This window comes from Cydia strobilella, chromosome 26 (genome assembly GCF_947568885.1).
Source record: "Cydia strobilella chromosome 26, ilCydStro3.1, whole genome shotgun sequence".
Lineage (NCBI taxonomy): Eukaryota > Metazoa > Arthropoda > Insecta > Lepidoptera > Tortricidae > Cydia > Cydia strobilella.
In genome coordinates, this window is record NC_086066.1 from 8,197,771 (window position 1) to 8,215,962 (window position 18,192).

Consider the following 18,192-nt stretch of genomic DNA (forward strand, 5'->3'; position numbering starts at 1 on the left):
AGCAGTACTTGTTATTTCAATTTGGTAACAAAAGGTGTACAATTTCATCGACGAAATCTATCAATTTTACATTTTTGCGACTAAAATTGACACCGGCCTCTTACCCGTCTTTTACATCATAAATATTTGTTCCTGGGTGGATGTTTTCTATGTATTTATCCCTTACTTTTAGTATTTGTTGTTATAACGGCAACAGAAATACATCATCTGTGAAAATTTCAACTGTCTAGCTATCACGGTTCATGAGATACAGACAGGTGACAGACAGACGGACAGACGGACAGTGTAGTCTTAGTAATAGGGTCCCGTTTTTACCTTTTGGGTACGGAACCCTAAAAACTAGATAGAAAAATTATGCCTAAAGATAAAGATAGGTGCTGCTAATATGGGATTTACGTTAGTCAGTCTGTCAGTCAAGTCTTTTAAGGCTAAAGTTAGTCATATATTGTACAGTTGTTTGGTAGAAATTTCCTGCTTTTTCAATTTAGCCAAAATTTGGTATGATAGGCAATCTTGAGAAAGTTTCATACCTAAAATCATACCTGTTCTAACAATTCATACAACCAAATTCCATTGTTACCGTGAAATTAAATTCGGTTAAAATTCGACACATACAGTCAAAAATATTTCAACAACTTTCAACCCTATTCCTTAGTGAAAAGGCGATGTATGTGTAGATATTATTGGCTCTGTAAACGCTGAGTCATACGTGTTCAAGCTTCGTAATCATTTGAACAATAGAACAAAAGGGTGGGAGTGGGGGGTGAAATGGATATTCAATGTACCGGCATTTTTGGGGAGGTGTGGGAAAAACGGTCGCTTGGGGCAATATGAAGCATGGACTCGCAGTCGTTTAATTAAGCTGCAGAATATACAACAAAATTAACAAGGGGTTGTTTGACATAATTATTGGAAGTCGTGTGAAGAGTGTTAGGGTCGGCAACGCGCATGTAACTCCTTTGGAGTTGCAGGCGTACATAGGCTACGGAGACTGCTTAACATCAGACGGGCCGTATGCTTGTTTGCCACCGACGTAGTATAAAAAAAGAAGTCATAATGTAATGATTGTCATATTATCAAAAGTCATAAATTCATAATTCTGAAACCGTTAACTTCCAGGATTTTCCTCAGGTTATCCTATAGATAGGTTAGGTTATGTTTGATTTATGGCAATCCTGAAGTTACGCGTTTCTGAGAAAAACCAAATTATGACTAACGAAAATGTGGACATACATTATTACTTAAAACTATATGGGAAACAATAGAACTTAATTCTTTTTTATACCACGTCGGTGGCAATCAAGCATACGGCCCGCCTGATGGTAAGCAGTTACCGTAGCCTATGGACGCCTGCAACACCGGAGATATTACACGCGTGTTGCCGACCCTTTAAAAACCTGTACACTCCTTTCATTGAATTTTCATTGAATTTTCGATTTTTCATTTTTTGGAGAATGATAGTTCTCATGAAGTTTTATTTTTATTTTTTCTGCACGTTTATTTCCACCTTCTTAAAGTTAGTTTCGATTTCTATGACACTCGTTTCTCTAGAAACTTCCTGCCTCGCACAGCTAAACTTTGGAATGAACTGTCGCCTGCGGTATTTCCGGACCGATATGACCTTCAAACCTTCAAGAAAAGAGCGTATTCCCATCTTAAATGCCGGCAACGCACTTACAACCCCTCTGGTGTTAAGGGTGTCCATGGGCGGCGGTAATCGCTTACCATCAGGTGATCCGACGTCTGCTCGTTTGCCTCCTATTTCATAAAAAAAAAACTTGAAATAGACAATGGGTGACAATGAGGAAAGTTTTAATTTTTAACATATTTTGTACTAAAAAACTGTAATAAATGTCATATATTAAAGAAAAAGTGACGAAGCCCTCCAGTGGTGAAGGCCGGAGGAAATACACAAATCAAAATATTTAATAAAATAATTGTATTTGTTCTCAAACTTGTTTATTTTGTACTAGTTACGTAAGTACTTAATAAAATAATTAGAAGAAACTCAACGTATTTTTAGGCCACCCTGTATTATGTGTGAACGATAACTTATTTACGCTTAACCAAATTTCCAGCGTCAAAGTACCAGGGGATACGAAATCTATAGAAGTTCTAACCGAGTATTATTTCTTATAATCCGGGGGACAGAAAATAATGTCTTACTTAAACTTACCAAAGAAAAACGCCTCAAGTAGACATTGTCTCAAACGAAATTGAACCATAAATACAATGAATAAAGTTTAAAACAAGATAGTACACGTTAGTCGTTAAAAAGATCTATTTGATCCCGAATTTCCCTGTTAATATTTTGATTCGATAATCGAAAATGAGCTTTATGAAGTTGACTTAAGATTAATTTTAATTTGCTGTAACTTCCAATGCTACGTTCTGTTATTAGCTCGTATTTCAGACTCTTAAAGTGTACTAAAGAAAAAGGACTTTGGTGCTATACGTTAAAGTTCAAATTTGAATGGAGTGTTTTGATGAAATAGTTTCCAAATTTGAAATGGCAGCACGCAAGCGCGTTTTCGCGCGTGGGGCGTTGTTATGTTTAGGAGGATTGTCAGGTTTCATAATGTATAAGTGAACCAAGTTTTCCTATTATCTCTTTTTATCTCCGATGCAAAAAGAGGTTATGAGTTACGATACTAATGGTTCTTACCTACATATGTTTGGAGTAAATAAAAGCAATCTTTTCAAAGATACTCATTGGAACTAGTGACAGAATTTCAGCCTTTGTTGAAGCTAATATGTGTTAAGGTTTTAGTCTTATATATACAGAGAGCGAAACTTTGGTGCCGATGACAGACGTATGACGTCAAGCTAAATACAGTGTTGTTCTCTAGATTATAGATACTTAATCAAATAACAACTTATTAGCCTCTTTAGTTTACTGATATTGAAACTTGAGTTGAGAGTTTTTATACGTACTACTGGCCACGTACAAAAACAAAACTAACTGTCTTTGTCATGTTAAAAACAAGATTGTTGGAAATGACAACCAATTTCTGTTTACTTATTTTTTGTGTAAATTACCAAGCATTTTCATAAATAAACAATTATATATAATATCATCATTATTAAGAATCATTGAGGTGTTACAATGTTGATTTAAAAAAACATCCTATATGCAACTTAACGTCATACGTCTGTCATCGGCACCAAAGTTTCGCTCTCTGGTCTTATATAATGAGTATTACTTCCCTAAGGCTGCGTTTCCACCAATAGAATCACTATACGCTGAGCGAGGAAAACAAATGAATCCTCGCACATGTCTAGTGAAAACGCAGCCTAATGGTCTGGCTACTAACCTCCTTATTCATAAAACTTAGCAACCTCTTACCTCTCTATAAAATTTTGTATCTTTCTAACAATGCCAAAATGACGGATAGGGACAGTCACCATCAGATATATCGGAGCGCCCGAGGTGTTCACAATATCTGAACACGCACTCTAACGCTTTGACAATAGAGGCGTGTTCAGATATTTGCGAGAGCCTTGACCGCTCAGATATATCTGATGGCGACTGGACCAACGATTATCAACAGCTTGTTAGATTTGACAAAAGTTTATGAATAACGCTACAAAAGTTTAACACAATTTAGACAATCGCATTTGGGCACCTATATAATGGCTCCTCTACACCATCGGCAATGATGGTCCGTTACAGAATGGGCGATCATGGCAATCATGACCGCCACTTCCTTTGATGTTGGCCCGGAAACCGACAGAATGGCGATTACGCTCTATCATCACCGATCATGGGCCACTGTAGGCCATTAAGCCCTCTACACGATCGGGATCAGCTGCGCCCATCATGGCCAATGGTGTAGTGGAGCCATAACATTCAATTGTCTTGGCGCCACTCGAGCGTTTTCAGAATTAACCTACTTTTCATTTTGCTCTCACGGGGTTTTTCAATAGTTTTATTTTTGATACAGAAAATTTTATAAAATGGAAACTTAAAAATATGTTCTTCTAACGCCTTTTATCTCGTTCCTAACAAAATACTGTATTTGCAAGTAACTTGTCACCTAAAAATATAAAAGTGATTCATGCCATCTAATTTCATAGTTTGACGTTTAAAATAACACTTGCACTGCGTCGTGGCTTTTAAAATCGTTACACATCTTGGTATACTCTAATACATTTAATTTCACTCAATACATATTATGCACAATATTTAATATAATAACTTGGATACAGAAGCCAAAAATTTCACCCGTACCTTGCCACACCCTGTATAAACCATCTCTTTCCCACATCAATCCAGTCACAAAACCTTCACGTCAACGTTGGACCCTCAGTCCGAAGCGAACCTCACGCGGGGCTGCCGCGCGCTCGCCCGCCACGCGAAAACCACTTGTTTGAGCATACTTTTAAAGCTCATATTACATCAACAAGTCTACGAACCAGGTTGGTGCGAGTACAATTTGAAAATGGAATGTCTTGGGCGTTTTTCAGTTATTTAAAACGTTCGATGTTTGAATTTCGCCTGTTGCGTTTTGGTGAACGTTGAAGTATTGATGTAATAAATCGATATTTTTATTGACGAAATTGAAATTTTCACGTTTAATATTATCTTTAATGAAAATCTGCATTTTAAAATATTGAATGAGGACCTGTATTGTACAGCGTGTATATAAGTACCAGTAGGTATATCTACGTTAATTTCTTTAAAATTCCTTTCTGTTCCAATTTTCATAATATTATATTTAATTACAATTACCGTCATTACTTAAAAGTACCTTGTTATTCTTATTTACAACTAGCTTTTAACCGCGACTTCGTCTGCGTGGAGTTGGTAACCGCAGCTAGAGTAAGAATAGCGCCTGGAAAAATTCTCATAGCAATCTAAGTTTGAGCATATTATGCACACAAATTAGCAGGCACTTCGTTAATTATCTCAATTCCACCCCGCTTTTTACTTTCTTAAGGGATGATTTTCGGGATAAAAACTATCCTATGTCCTTCTCAGGGACTCATCCTATCTCTATGCCAAATTTCATTTAAATCGGTTCAGCGGTTTAAGCGTGAAGAGGGAACACACAGACAGAAAGACAGACAGACAGACAGACTTTCGCATTTATTATACTAGCTTTGGCCCGCGACTTCGTCTGCGTGGAATTAGTAATTTGGGTACCTTAATTCTTAAACAAATCTGCTTTTTAATCCATTTTTCACCCCCAGATTGGTCCACATTATACATTTCCACCCCATTTTTTACACCCTTAAGGGATGATTTCCCATCCTTTCCCACAGCTCAAACTATCCCCATACCAAGTTTCATCTAAATCGGTTCAGCGGTTATTGATTTCCCATACAAATTTCCACCCCCCTTTTCACCCCCTTGAGGGGTGAGTTCTGGGATAAAAAGTATCCTATGTCCTTCCCCGGGACTGAAACTATCTGTATACCAAATTTCAACTAAATCGGTTCAGCGGTTTAAGCGTGAAGAGGTAACACACAGACAGACAGACAGACAGACAGACTTTCGCATGGATGGATATGGATGACTGATTCGCATTTGACTTTAAAACATTTATCGTCTAGCCGGGGACCTATAAAAAGGACCGACATTAGTTCCATCCCATTGTATTGAGTCTTTATTTTGACAAATCATAATTTCATTTCCCTTGTCATTTCTTGATATATGGGTGGCTAATAGAAGTGAAAAAAAATGGTAATGTTTTTTTCCAAATATATAAAAATAAATCCATCATGATTAAGTAAGATTTGAATGAAACAAATTAAAAAGAAAAATTAAAAAAAAGGAAATACATTTAAATTGGAATGGAATAAAGGACTGACATAATATCTACACACGATAGTTATAGTTGGTCAAACCAAATTGTCAGTAAATAAAAAGAAGAAAACATATTCATCCTTTTCTTTTGGGTACTAGTACTAGTGTAAGACAAATATAGTATGATTCTCTCTGTCTATGTTTGAAATGAGTCAAATGAGACAGTCCTTTGACAAACTATATCTACATATCATGGAGAATATATAAAGGAGCCAAATCTCTATGTATGAAAAGTGTCCATCAAAAAACAGTAATTAGGCGGCGCCACCATACACCGAAATACTACCAAAAACAACCTACGTAATTTGGTCGGGTTATTTGTTGCCTTATATGGTTCATGTTATACTCATGTCCCAGAGCGTAACTAGCGCCACCGGAGAGATTAGGAACTATTATTTAAAGCTGAAAGCGGTCACTGTTGCGACAATTCTGCCATAAGAGATCGGCATCCTTTCTATACCATCCATACTACATATTACGTAAATTTTTATTTACAGTATTTTAAGGTTCCCATAATAAGAGGGTCGTTAGATAAGTCTTTAAAAAACTGTTTATAAAACCTTTTTTCGGTAGAAGATCAGCGCTGGCTTTATAGCATTATGCTGAGTTGGGTCCATTTCGTGATGCACACTTAATGACTTTTTCTTTTCTTGCTGTTGTTGTCTATACATGTTCGTACATGTTTTGTGATCGTCATGAATAAATATTTTATCTTTTTTAGGGTTCCGTACCCAAAGGGTAAAAACGGGACCCTATTACTAAGACTCCGCTGTCCGTCTGTCACCAGGCTGTATCTCATGAACCGTTACAGCTAGACAGTTGAAATTTTCACACATGATTTATTTCTGTTGCCGCTATAACAACAAATAATAAAAACAGAATAAAATAAATATTAAAGTGGGGCTCCTATACAACAAACGTGATTTTTTTGCCGTCTTTTGCCTAATGGTACGGAACCCTTCGTGCGCGAGTCCGACTCGCACTTGGCCGGTTTTTTATCTTTAAAGGTACAAAGTCCAATAATTTTTCTTTCTATTTAACTAAATTTTGTTATTTTGTTTTGTTTCTTCTGTGTGTTATTGTGTTTGTTGTTTTGTTATTTTGTGTGTTTGTTATCATGTTTGGCACGGTAAACAATAAACTTATTCCTATTCTTATTCTTAAAATTCAACATGTTTTTTCCCTATTCCGCAATTAGGTTGCATAGGAACCCATGTACACGTTACCCTAATGGCTACCTCCGTAAATTACTCAATTGACATTCCGGTCACAGGTAATAGCTACATTTACATAATGCCCTCGTACTCCAGTCAATGAGGACAGAAAGTATAAAACAATGCCTAAATACGTTGCAGGCTAGGCTACGGTGACCGCTTACCATCAGGCGGGCCGTATGCTTGTTTGCCACCGACGTGGTCAAAATATACCATAAACAACCGGCCAAGTGCGAGTCGGACTCACGCGCCGAGAATTCCGTACTTTTTAGTGTTTGTTGTCATAGCGGCAACAGAAATACATCATCTGTGAAAATTTCAACTGTCTAGCTATCGCGGTTCATGAGATACAGCCTGGTGACAGACAGACAGATGGACAGCGGAGTCTTAGTAATAGGGCCCCGTTTTTACCCTTTGGGTACGGAACTCTAAAAAGGACGGGCAGTATTAAAAACCGGCCAAATTAATGCGTGTCAAGCCATGCGTAATGGAGGGTTCCATTTTCGAGAACAAAGCAACTGATTAAAGATCGGAATTCGCAAACTAGTATTTTGTGGCATCAGCAAAATAGTATTATAGGATATTTGACTGTATATAAAATAAATTATTTTACACCATGCATGAAATAAAGCACCAAAAGATTAATAGAGAAACGTAGACAGCAGTTATTTTTAGACACAATTTTTATTTTAAAACCCTATAAAACTATAAAGAGTAGGTAATTTGATTGTGACGTCACATGCTAGTGTTTCATATAAATTCCATAGTAGCAAAGATAGATATAACTCCGTAATAGATGGATACAGTCTAAGGAAAAAACGTGCCTCGAAAATCAAGAAAATTTGATTCTCGTTCAGAGGGCGCTACTAGTTTTGGCCTACAGTCGTATAGATGGCGTTGACGGTTTCGTTTGTTATTTAACAATTTTAACGCATATCAGTGAAAGAACATGGGTCAAAATCATAAAAATAATTAATGCAAATAAAAAAAATCATTTATCCATATTTAAATACATTTTATCGTATTTTTATAAATCTTCATTTTTAGTTTTAAGGTGTGTCGATAGATGGCAGTGAATTTACTGGGGTTACAAAATTTACTATGACAGTACCGCTCTATCTTATTATATCCTCTTTGATAGTAGCAAAATCGTTTTGACAGTTCGAAAGCTTTTGTCGCTGTTTTTTTTGCACAAGCAACTAATACTTATGGAGACAGTTCTTAAAACCGAACACCATTATGTTGCGATGTTTTATCACAGAGTTCCTATAGCCACCTCCTGTCTTCATCATCAGATCAGCTCGATGGTACCATAATATTGTATTGTCAACCAACTTATGTATGCATCAGCTTCATTGGAAACCGGGAAGTGGGTCAAAAATAACTTGCAAGATTTGATTTCATGATACAGTCGACACAGACAGACAACGCGACAGATTAAGAATAAAGAATAAAGATCATATATTTTTAGCTAAAGTTTACAGACATTCCAGGGGTCTCCGCACTAGGCAGTGCCTGTATCGCGGGGAACCAATTACAATTTAAATATCAGACTTGTTACAATTAAAACTATCATTTAGTAAGAAACTACTAACTACAAACTAAGGCTTAATCTAGACACAATATTGAAACTAAATTTTGATAATTAAATATGGCTTCTGTCTCGGCATAATTTTGTGAGTGCAGCAGTTTGAAAAGCAGTTTTTTCGCTTCCATTTGTGTGCAATCACATCACATATCACAATCACATAGTTTATTTATAGCATTGTATAGATGAAACTAAATAAAAGCTTATAAAAACCGCCCTCGCGCACGAAAGGTATTACCATTACGCAAAAAACGGCAAAAAAAATCTCGTTTGTTGTATGGAAGCCTCACTTAAATATTTATTTTATTGTTTTTAGTATTTGTTGTTATAGCGGCAACAGAAATACAATGACATCTGTTAAAATGTCAACTGTCTAGCTATAACGGTTCATGAGACAGACGGACGGACGGACAGTGAAGTCTCAGTAATAGGGTCCCGTTTTTACCCTTTGGGTACGGAACTGAAAACTACAATTTTGCTCTAGCCTCTTCTTAAAAATTTTGAACTACTTTCATGAGGAGTTACGGGCAGAACTTAGTATTACCAAAGAGTAACTTATACTAGAGCGGTACTGTCATAGTAAATTTTGTAACCCCAGTAAATTCACTGCCATCTGTCGACTCACTTTAAAACTAAAAATAAATATTTATAAAAATACGATAAAATGTATTTAAATATGGATAAATGATTTTTTTTGTTTGCATTAATTATTTTTATGATTTTGACCCATGTTCTTTCACTGATATGCATTAAAATTGTTAAATAACAAACGAAGCCGTCAACGCCATCTATACGACAGTTGGCCAAAGCTAGTAGCGCCCTCTGAACGAGAATCAAATTTTCTTGATTTTCGAGGCACGTTTTTTCCTTAGACAGTATCCATCTATTACGGAGTTATATCTATCTTTGGTATTACATAAAAGTAAATACAATAAAATGTTCTTATTTATTGTTTTGTTTTCGGGTTGCGCTATTTCGTTTTTCCTCAATATATCAAATGAAAGTGACGCGGTGACACTAGGCGATAACAAACGGAGCGAATATTCGCCATTACTTTTGTGTAAATACTGCCTAATACAGGATGTCCCGTGACAGATTTCTGATTTGAATGTTAGATTTTAAATAAACTAAAATATATAAACCAAAACTATTTAAAAGCGCTGGTGGCCTAGCGGTAAGAGCGTGCGACTTTCAATCCGGAGGTCGCGGGTTCAAACCCCGGCTCGTACCAATGAGTTTATCGGAACTTATGTACGAAATATCATTTGATATTTACCAGTCGCTTTTCGGTGAAGGAAAACATCGTGAGGAAACCGGACTGATCCTAACAAGGCCTAGTTCCCCCTCTGGGTTGAAAGGTCAGATGGCAGTCGCTTTCGTAAAAACTAGTGCCTACGTCGATTCTTAGGATTAGTTGTCAAGCGGACCCCAGGCTCCCAGGAGCCGTGGTAAAATGCCGGGATAACGCGAGGAAGAAGGATATAAACCAAAACTATTTATTTTTAAATGGTGCTTAGACAAAGTTTACTATAAGATAAGCGACCACTTTATGTCGTCGAACAATAATTAGTACCTTATGACACATTAATTATTAATTCACTTATTGTATTGACATAGCTAAATCATTTTATTCGCATCACATGTAATGTAATGGCATGATATTTGTATAAGTATTTAGCTGTAAGATTAGTTTTAGTATTAATATTGTACGCCGCATCGCGGTTGATTGTAATGATTCTACCCTGACATAATTTTAAGATCATTTTAACTCACAATATGACAATCATCTTCCTCGCGTTATCCCGGCATTTTGCCACGGCTCATGGGAGCCTCGGGTCCGCTTGACAACTAATCCTAAGAATTGGCGTAGGCACTAGTTTTTACGAAAGCGATTGCCATCTGACCTTCCAACCCAGAGGGGAAAACTAGGCCTTGTTAGGATTAGTCCGGTTTCCTCACGATGTTTTCCTTCACCGAAAAGCGACTGGTATAAATATCAAATGATATTCCGTACATAAGTTCCGAAAAACTCATTGGTACGAGCCGGGGGTTTGAACCCGCGACCTCCGGATTGAAAGTCGCACGCTCTTACCGCTAGGCCACCAGCGCTTATGACAATAAAGATTTCAATTTCAATTTTACCGTTGATGCCGCAAATGTCAAAAAGTGGTCAACATGGATTGTGATATTGCGGCAGTAATGCAGTCGGCTGTAATGTCACGCTTCACGCTGAAATACTGCCGCATTAATGCTGGTATAGTCTGATTCCAAATACCTTTATTTTATAAAATTCGTTTCATCCAAACATTATTTATTAAACATTTGTAGCTCGCACACCCAAATATTATTTATTGCGGTACGATTTACGCTTGACCGATTTCGTTCGCCAATTTGTTAATAGTATCTCCAAACCCCTTTGTTAAAAACCCGTTTATCAAAAACTCGTTGACATAATTTACAAATTAGGAATAATTTATGTTCTCATAAATTACTTTCGCATAATCAGGTTATAATTGTCTTTTATGATAATATCTAAATCAGAGAGAGCTGGTAGTGTACCGGTAAAAACGTGCCAGTTTTAATCCGGAGGTTGCGGGTTCAAACCCCAGCTCGTACCAATAAGTTTTTCGGAACTTATGTACGATATATCACTCGATATTTACCAGTCGCTTTTCGGTGAAGGAAAACATAGTGAGGAAACCGGACAAATCCCAACAAGGCCTAGAGTCTCCTCTGGGTTAGAAGGTCAGATTTCAGTCGCTTTCGTAAAAACTAGTGTCTACGCCAATTCTTGGGATTAGTTGCCAAGCGGAGCCCAGTCTCCCATAAGTGGCAAAAAGGTGGGACAAAGCGAAGAAAATGATGATGATAATGTCAATATCAGCGTATACACGGAGAGGTACCTCAAACTACTTATCTCCATGCAAATTTTCATCTTAATCGGTTCAGCGATTTAAGCGTAAAGAGGTAACAGACAGACAGACAGACACAGATAATTAAAAGCCCTTAGTTTAGTTTTATTCACCTAGGACTAATCCTAACAAGGCCTAGTTCCCCCTCTGGGTTGGAAGCTCAGATGGCAGTCGCTTTCGTAAAAACTAGTGCCTACGTCAATTCTTAGGATTAGTTGTCAAGCGGACCCCAGGCTCCCATGAGCCGGGGAAAGATGCCGGGATAACGCGAGGAACATGATTTATTTCATTTTATTTATTAAAAAACATCCACATCATACATATTATAACTTACACTAACAACATTTTCAAACTTAACCTAAAACTATACAATTAAATCTAGTCTTAAAGTCTAAAATTATACTAATTAATTATATTTAATTTAATTATTATTTCCTGCCCATTATTTTATTTGTGAATGCAGGTAAACGGGTATGCGGGGTATGATGATGAGTTTAGTTAAATTTACCATTAATATTCCATACTCGCCTTTGTGCAGTTTAATGTCTAACTCCCTAAACACCCTGTATGCTAGACCAACTGGTCCTAGGGGACCTAACTACGTAACTACGTAGTTAGGTCCCCTAGGATCCATAATGGCTAGACAGCCTCGTTCTAGGACATTACATTATACTGCAGATGGGAAACAGTTAGATATATTGTTAGCAGTTAGCTTTCATCTCAAAATGATCTCAATTTGAGATCAATGTGTAAGTTCTAATAGGGAGTTTAACCCGTCACAGTAACATAATCCATACTAATATTATAAATGCGAAAGTCTGTCTGTCTGTCTGTCTGTGTGTTACCTCTTCACGCTTAAACCGCTGCACCGATTTAGTTGAAATTTGGTATACAGATAGTTTGAGTCCCGGGGAAGGACATAGGATACTTTTTATCCCAGAACTCACCCCTCAAGGGGGTGAAAAGGGGGGTGGAAATTTGTATGGGGAATCAATAACCGCTGAACCGATTTAGATGAAACTTGGTATGGGGATAGTTTGAGCTGTAGGAAAGGATATAGAATAACTTTTATTCCCGAAATCATCCCTTAAGGGTGTAAAAAATGGGGTGGAAATGTATAGTGTGGATCAATTTGGGGGTGAAAAAGGGTGGATTAAAAAGCAGATTTGTTTAAGAATTAAGGTACCCAAATTACTAATTCCACGCAGACGAAGTCGCGGGCAAAAGCTAGTTATAAAATATACAAAAGAATAGGTAATTACGAATAATTTGTTTGTTTGTTTGTAGTTTGTAATAAGACGAAAAAAGTTATTAGTCATTCTATCCAAATCTATTAAAAAGAGAAAGAAAGTCTTTTAAAAAAGAAACTAACAGAAAACCCTTGACCTTAGCCTTCAGTAACATGTGCATATACTTGGAAAATTTCGACCTATGCCGCTGTGGCCCAGTGGCCGAATGGCACAGGCACCTGCCGCGATAGCAGAGGACGCTGGTTCGATTCCAGCCTGGGGCACTGGAGGCCTTGGTCATTTTTTCTTAGTATATGACAATTATTTCAGTTTATAATTAATATAGTAGTGTTTCTACTTAAAATAAAAACAATATAGAGTATTTTCTGTAAATAATTTAATTTGTTCTAATACTTCTAACAGTAGAAAACCTTTGCTCTGAGAAGAAAGTAGAAATGTTAATGTACTCCAGGTCGTAACGGTTATTTTTATTCTTTAAAAACGGATGAGAAAGTTGCATTTTATCCACAAGAGTGAAAAAGTAATTTGAGTTGTCTCCTCATGTAAACTGGAAGAATTGATGGTTTTGAATGTTTGTAAATGTTTAATAGAATTTGGATTTAGTTTAAAATGTTTTACAGTTATAACCACTTGCACTATCACTAATCCGGGGTTAACCGGTTAAACCGTTAACCCAGTGTCAAATTGTACTGGTAACCATGGTAACTCCAGGTTTAACCGGTTAACCCCGGGTTAGTGGAATGGTGCAAGTGGCGCTTAGTATTTTACTCGAGTGTGTTGAAAATTTTTGTGCTTTACTCGGTAGCAAAGTTTCTTTAACCTTTGTGCTCTGAAACTCTCGCAAAAAAGTAATGTATCATTGATCTGTTTCTATAATTTTATAATTACAAAATCTTTGACAAAGCCTGTTGCGGATTACATCTTTTGTAAGTACATGACGAAGCCTGTTGCTGATTTGCTTTGTGTCCACTTGACGAAGCATACGTTGCCGATCACGATCTATGCATGGACTTTCTATTTACTGTTTTATTTATTGTGACGTGAAAATAAATATATTACAAAATATAACTTTACTAGTATTCCTACAAATGTGATATATTAATTCCAATTTAAAGCTGTCCGAAACAAGTTCAACACGTTAAATAAATAATGAGCGTTTGATAAAATTACCAAGCGTACCGTTATCCCTGCGTGCGCAAAGTGAGAGTTTGACGGTATGTTATGATTGGAAAAGTTGCTAATTGTCGTACACTGTTTCAATGTTTACACATGTTTTAGAAAGTATGTAAACATTTGTTTATTAATAAACTTTTAGTATTTGTTGTTGTAGCGGCAACAGAAATACCGCATCTGTTAAAATTTAAACTGTCTAGCTATCACGGTTCATGAGATACAGCCTGGTGACAGACAGACGGACAGACGGACAGACGGACAGACGGACAGACGGACAGACGGACAGACGGACAGACGGACAGACGGACAGACGGACAGACGGACGGACGGACAGCGGAGTCTTAGTAATAGGGTCCCGTTCTTACCCTTTGGGTACGGAACCCTAAAAAGAGTTAAAAATCCGGTCCCCATTTTCCGTGAAAATGTGCACGAATTAAACATCAAACATTTATTCAGCAAATAGGCCACAGGGGCACTTTTACATGTCAATTTTTACAAACAATAAAATTAACCCAAAATTACAAAAAACAATTACATAAATGTTAAATTACACAAGAAAAAAAACCAATAAAAACTATACAAATAACAGAAGTACTAAAATTGTTTAGAGATGTAAAAGTCTCTAGGTGTCAGAGATAAAATGTATATAATAATAAAAAAGATCATCAAATTATCCACAGAGATGTAAAGGGTCTCCGAGACTTGAATTGTTTTATAATTAATAAAAAGACAAAAATATTAAATCAGACAAACAGACAAGAACCGAATGAAGTGCCTCACGTTAATGCCACTCAAAAGTAAAGTTACATAGGTAAAATGAAGCCCGTATAAACTTAAACAGACCGGTCTCCACAAACAGCACCCGTTCACGAGTATGACTATAAAATTTTAAAATCTCAGATATGTATCTCAGATATCTTTAGAAATCTCAGATAGGCAGACGTTATCGAATATGTCAGGTCTAACTCGTGGTAATAGGTTTGGACATCGCCCGTTATCTGCTGCAGCAGTGAATGGTGATTAAACAACGCTTTTGCAAATATTTACCACGGCTGGGGATCGAACATAGAATCACTTTGTGTCATACGGAATGCGTAATGAAGCGACGGGATATAGACGTCTATCAATACATTTTTGAGTTAGAAAAACGGTCCATATAACTGACATTTAACTGACATCACTGAAAGTTATCCCTTCTCCATACATTCCCACTCGCAGATCTGAATATTACCCAATACCAAAGATAAATATAACTCCGTAATAGATGGATACAGTCTAAGGAAAAAACGTGCCTCGAAAATCAAGAAAATTTGATTCTCGTTCAGAGGGCGCTACTAGTTTTGGCCTACAGTCGTATAGATGGCGTTGACGGTTTCGTTTGTTATTTAACAATTTTAACGCATATCAGTGAAAGAACATGGGTCAAAATCATAAAAATAATTAATGCAAATAAAAAAAATCATTATCTATATTTAAATACATTCTATCGTATTTTTATAAATCTTCATTTTTAGTTTTAAAGTGTGTCGACAGATGGCAGTGAATTTACTGGGGTTACAAAATTTACTATGACAGTACCGCTCTAGTATAAGTTACTCTATGCCCAATACTCTCAGTGGAGGCGGCCGAGGCCCTCAAAAAGCGCAAATACGGGAATCTCGACACCAATACAACTTTCTTGCATTAAGTTATGATTGGTCAATAAAAGATTAGATTGCCCAAACTTAAATTCTATATGTCAAACATATTGCCGGACATTACAATTGACATTTTCAAATTGCACACACTACAGTCAAGGGCATAAATATATATACATTCCCAAAGTTTCAAAAATATGTGTACGCTCTTACACCTTAGACAATAAAGTCGTGTTGACATATTTTTGAGCCATTTGTCTGGATCGATATTTTTGCCTTTCACTGTACAGTTTAATCGCTCGTGGCACAAATACATGTCAGATTTCTATAGTTTGTTCATTGTTTATTTTCTACCGACATAACTATTAACACATTCACCGCTGAGCTACGGTCGTAGCGCTACGTCGTAGCTGATAACGTGTTTCTCGGTATGTAGCGAAAATTCTTCGTAACTCTAAGATATAACTCCGTAATAGATGGATACAGTCTAAAAAAAACCTGCCTCGAAAATCAAGAAAATTTGATTCTCGATCAGAGGGCGCTACTAGCTTTGGCCTACTGTCGTATAGCTGGCGTTGACGGTTTCGTTTGTTATTTAACAATTTTAACGCATATCAGCGAAAGAACATGGGTCAAAATCATAAAAATAATTAATGCAAATAAAAAAAAATCATTTATCCATATTTAAATACATTTTATCGTATTTTTATAAATCTTCATTTTTAGTTTTAAAGTGTGTCGATAGATGGCAGTGAATTTACTGTGGTTACAAAATTTACTATGACAGTACCCGCTCTAGTATAAGTTATTCTATGGTAGAGGCAAAACGACAACGTATCGTGATTAGCGCGAATGGGTTAAATACTTATTAAACATGTGTTATTACTCTTTTGATACAGCAGTTGACATTATTATGCACTTGCACATTCCAAAGTGCCACAGATGTTTCAACAGCCATTTCAGATAAATAGACGCTCGCTTATAGCTTTTGTAAACGCAAACGGATGAAGTGTCCACGCATGAAGGGGTGGACGAGAAGTTCTTGGGGTCGTGGATGAGGTGAGTTAAATGACACTCATAGTCCAATACGTGCACGTATAATAACTTGGTGATACAGAGGTGGTATAATATCACGGTAAGCGGACGGGCTCGACCTTCCGTCGCAAGATTGCTGAGAGAATGGCCGTTGCCGGCCCCGCTGCCCCGCGCCCCGCACCATGCATTGCGTCGGCGACGGCTCCCGAAGATGCCCGAACAAAGACGAGGCGTTAACAAGTGTTACATTTCAACAAAGATAGATATAACTCCGTAATAGATGGATACAGTCTAAGGAAAAAACGTGCCTCGAAAATCACGAAAATGTGATTCTCGATCAGAGGGCGCCACTAGTTTTAGCCTACACTCGTATAGAGGGCGTTGACGGTTTCGTTTGTTTTGTTATTTATAATTTTAACGCATATCAGTGAAAGAACATGGGTCAAAATCATAAAAATAATTAATGCAAATAAATAAAATCATTTATCCATATTTAAATACATTTTATCGTATTTTTAAAAATATTTATTTTTAGTTTTAAAGTGTGTCGACAGATGGCAGTGAATTTACTGGGGTTACAAAATTTACTATGACAGTACCGCTCTAGTATAAGTTACTCTATGATTTCAACGAGGGCGGCGTTCGGAATTCAATAATCTGCTTTTTTGCACAACTGTGAAAATAATAACAGAAACAAAATCACATTTTTTTAATACTCATTTCACCTAAAATGAGGCTTAAAAATACTCTGAAACTTTTGATTACCGGTACACTGCTACAAGAAATTGTAGGAATTAAATAAAATGGAAATAATGGCGAGACATAGTGGCCATAGACATAGTTGTTTTTTTTTTTTTTTTTTTTCATTTCATTTATTTATTTGTATGTAAAAAAATGTAACAACACAGTACCTAAATGATTCGTATAGGAGGTGCAACCACGTACTGCTCGCCTTTAGAGTTGGTCTCTCAAATATAGCATACACCAGACATTTGGGACGGGTACCGCCGTGGCCGGGTGGTCTAGTGGTCAGGACGTTGCCGCGTAAGCTGAAGACGCGAGTTCGAGCCCCGCCTCGGCCACCGGTGGACTTCACTTTTTCTTTAGTGTATGATATCTATTTCAGTTTGTAATGCGACTACTCAAAAAACACAAATCAAAATATATCATAAAAATATTTTGATTTGTTCCCTAGTTGAATACTTAGCGTAATTAAAATGAGCACCCAAACCTATGTATTGTATAAAAACCCTTAAAATTAAACACCCAGTATATCATATTTGATAGTGTACAAACAGGATTAGGTAACATTAGTGAAAGCATAGAGTAACTTATACTAGAGCGGTACTGTCATAGTAAATTTTGTAACCCCAGTAAATTCACTGCCATCTGTCGACACACTTTAAAACTAAAAATAAATATTTATAAAAATACGATAAAATGTATTTAAATATGGATAAATGATTTTTTTTATTTGCATTAATTATTTTTATGACTTTGACCCATGTTCTTTCACTGCCCTAGTAGCAAAATGACGTCAGCGACGTCATAATGACGTCATTTATACGCTAAAT

The 18,192-nt window shown here is 36.6% G+C and overlaps 1 protein-coding gene across 2 annotated transcripts in view; it reads left to right on the forward strand.

Moving 5' to 3' along the window:
• The first annotated feature begins 4,246 nt into the window (after positions 1–4,246).
• The window catches only part of LOC134753372 (Kv channel-interacting protein 4-like), a 53,849-nt gene continuing 39,903 nt past the window's right edge, over positions 4,247–18,192 (forward strand). For both annotated transcript variants that reach the window (XM_063689257.1, XM_063689258.1), the window contains exon 1: positions 4,247–4,419. The gene's annotated coding sequence lies outside the window, so the exon portion shown is untranslated. The remainder of the gene's footprint in view (positions 4,420–18,192) is intronic.